Source organism: Cannabis sativa, chromosome 7 (genome assembly GCF_029168945.1).
Source record: "Cannabis sativa cultivar Pink pepper isolate KNU-18-1 chromosome 7, ASM2916894v1, whole genome shotgun sequence".
Lineage (NCBI taxonomy): Eukaryota > Viridiplantae > Streptophyta > Magnoliopsida > Rosales > Cannabaceae > Cannabis > Cannabis sativa.
In genome coordinates, this window is record NC_083607.1 from 45,279,529 (window position 1) to 45,283,681 (window position 4,153).

Genomic DNA, 4,153 nt, shown 5'->3' on the forward strand with positions numbered 1-4,153 from the left:
CAACAAACTGATATCAGTGTCCCGTTTAAGCGAGAGTCAGTGATACCATCCATTGAATAGAGTTGTCAGCTCATCTAAAATGATAAACATTCTAACAACCTTTTATTCGATCAAGATTGGAATCCGCGTTGTCCCGTTTAGGCGAGAGTCAAGGCTATAATATCTTATGAGCTTCCACCATTGTTTCATATTCTTGCAAGTCTTATACAGTCGCCACCATTAGGGTGATCAATACTATATAAAAAACTTACAAGATTACTTATCTTTCAAGATTAAACGGTGCTATCTTGCTAATGAACGTTCCTCCATTAGGGAGGATTACTCACTAAAACAATAGCTATGTAAAATCAATAATGGAGATCGAATATCCTAATAATAAAGCTCATTATTTAATGAAAGTGTATTTTCTTTTTAAACTTATTTTAATTTAGTTATTTTAAATATATATTTATTTAATCATAATTTCCAATTTAGAATGAAAAATTCTAAATATAAATTTTAATGTAATATTTATAAATTATACTTAGATTGATATGAAAATAACGTGAATTATTTCCATCTTAGTAATATTTTCCATAAATATTTAGAAAAATATGCAATTTAAGTTGTTTCAAAATTAATTTAAATTAATTTACAACTCAAATTTATTTTTCTATAAATATATATTGCATTTTGAAAAAAGAAGTGTATAGGAATACGACTTTCGAAAATGCTTTAAAATAAAATAAAAATAAATCCTAAAAAAATTATCTTAATTTTATGTTGGCCCAAAATTAATTAATAAAATTAATTTTACAACAAAAAATATAATTTTCCTATTTAATTAAATATTTAAGAAAAAATTTCAAATATTTAAGTATCATGATTAAGAATCAACTTAAATATTAATTTTCTATTTAATTAAATATCACTAGAAAAATACTTCAAGCAAAACAGATAATATCTATCTAGACTTTCATTGACTAATTAATTCAATTTCTAATTATAATATATTTTAGTTCATTTATTTTAATTAATCATTAAATGAAAAAATCATTGATTTAAGTTGATTCAAAATTAAAATAAATAATTTTCAACTTTAATCTATTTTTCAAGTAAAATTTGAAATTTTTGCATTAAAAAAAACAATTTCGAAGTTTTGGGAAAAAGATTAATAAAATAAAATAAAATATATTTTGAAAATTATTCAGATTTAAGTTCTTCTGAAATAAGACTCCAAACTTAAGATAATTTTCAACTTTAATTAAATAACATGAAAATAACAATATTTAAGTATCATGATGAAAATCAACTTAGATATTGAAATTTTTAATTTAATTAAATGTATTAAATTCAAGAAATAAATAATTAAGTATAGAGGAAACTTAATTATTAATTCTAGTTTAATACTAGGAAAATATACTAAACTTAGATTATACCAAAATTAATTATTAAACAATTAATTTCACAATCAATGATATTTTCCTATTTAATATTAGAAATAATAACTAGTATAGAAATAACTATCTAGAATATATATCATTAACTAAGTGTTTTTTTAAAATTAACTTTAAAATATTAAATGAAAAAATAAATTTCATATATTTTAAAAGTTAATTATGTTGCTAATTCAATTTTAATTAGGTTAGACTAATATAATTAACCTAATACAATTATTTAAATAAGGCAAATGGGCCTTCACAATTGGGGTAGTTCATGTGAGGGGGAGCTGGGTGCAGTATGTCGTACCCACTTCTATTGGCCCCCAACTCTCACATAAGGCCCAAAAGAGAGGAATTTAACCTTTAAATAAACAATTGCTATTCATTGAATAAGCCCAAATCTAATTGGGCCTAAATAAAATTACTTATGTCAAATTTTATTTTAGCAACATAGTCCATTTACTTAGTAAAACTTAAATGGGCTTCCTATATGCATCTAAGCCCAATAGCAAACATATAGGCTCACACAGGTCAAATGATTTGGATGGGTCCTATCATGTTACTAGGTTTACACAGATGAAAGAAATACAAAATTTACCTGTTACAAATTATTCATAAGATCTATTGACAATTGGACTATGATTAAAATCAGATCATTGGATCTGTCAACAAGTTAATCATAGCAATTTAGATCAAATAAATAATAGGTTTGTTAAAAAAAAATTGAATAAACAATATAAAAGAAAAAAAAAACAAACATTGTCCATGTAACAGATGTGAAATAAGATATTAATATAATTAAATTATTATTCTTAAACTAACCAATTAAATTTTGAAAATTTAGGGTTGTTAAAAACAAACCTCAAAATCTCAAAATGAAGAAACTAATTTTAAAATATCTAGGTTTATATGAATCAGATTAAATTAAATATCAAATAAGATCAATGATTTGAAAGAAAGAATCTTCAATATCACTTTCAAATCTTATAATTTAATAAAATAAACCAATTTTAAAATAGATTTGGTTAGATAATTATTATTTTAGGAAAATAATAACTAAATAATAATTACCATAATTATATGTCAAAATATCTCGAATTAAGCAATATTCAAATTTCTACAAAATATCTAAGTTATTTAAATATTTAAGATATGATATATAAATTTCCAATAAGAAAAAATGATATATATAGAAAAATATCATTTTTAAACTTATAATTTATAAATAATTTAATATTTAACAAAATAACAAATTTTGAATTTGAAAATATTATGGTATGTATATCTATAAAAATATCTATGTTAATTTCAAATTTATTAATTATTTAATTTGTCATATAAGATAATTTTAATATAATATTTCAAATAAAAAGATAAAGTTATCGTTTAATTTAAAATATGTTAAATATCAAAATATCTAATCTTATAATTAAATAATATATAAATATTAAAGAAGTTAACAAATTTTTAAATCTGACCATAACAGAAAATATTTAAAATTGGAAATATTCCAAATCAAAAATATTTGAAAAAAGGAAATATTTCAAATTGAAAATCTTTAAAATTGGAAATATTTCAAATTGCAAAAATCTAAAATTGAAAAAATCGGATTTTGGGAAACAATCCCATAAAAAATTGGATTTTTGGGGAAAAAACCCAAAAAATCGCAATTTGTGGGGGACACCATTGAACCCTGATTTTCCAAAAATCATAACTCTTTCAATTTTATCGGAATCGAGTTCCGTAAAAATGAAAATTGCTCAATTTTTCACAAGGAATCCAAATAAATATTTTCAAAAATTGAAAAAATATTTTTCATCGAAAAAATTCGTACAACACAAACTTTCATCACATAAACACATAAACCAACATGAAACCATCCAAATCAACACAAAACATATAAAAACATCGTTTTAATTCATATTACATGAAAGTAAATCATTACGATGGCTCTGATACCAGTTGTTGGAATTTATTTTACCAGGATCTAGATTTACTACCAAGTATGTTTCATTAACATCCTAATATGAATTCTAAAACAATGGAATAAACACATAAGAGTTTAAGAAAACCTTACATTGGGTGCAGCGGAATATTATGACTCCTTCCATTCAGATCTCTAGCCCTTGATTCCTTTCTGTAGCAGAGCATTATCAAGATCTGAATCTGGATCTCTTTCTCTCCTTCTTTGATGCTGATTCTCTTTCTTGTTGGTTGATTTTCCACAATCTTACATACTATGATTGAGGTACCACTTGATGTGTGTGGGCACTACTCATTCACTCAAGGAATTTTCAAAATTTAGAAGAGAAGAAAAGAGAGAGGAAAGTGGTGGCTCAGGAATTCACTCTGAAAAGAATGAGATACAATTGTGTGTAGTTTCCTGAAGCCATTATTTTCTATTTATAGAATGCCCTCTAGGTTTAGGTTAGAATTGTGTGGCATTAAAATAATAGAAAAATAAAATGGTAAAAGCCTATGCATAGTGGGCGGCCCATATAAAGAAATTGGGCCTCACATTGCAACTTTCCCATTTTGTTATTTTCCATTCTCATTTTCTCAAAAATGCCAATTTTCCAATTTAACCATTCAAATGCCAATTCTAATTATTTAATAACTTAAAACTAATTATTAAATAATATTGCCATTTAATGTATTTATTAATTTAGACATATAAAGTATCTTAATTAATAAATAAACTTAGGATCTCTTTTCTTTACAATTTCATAAAG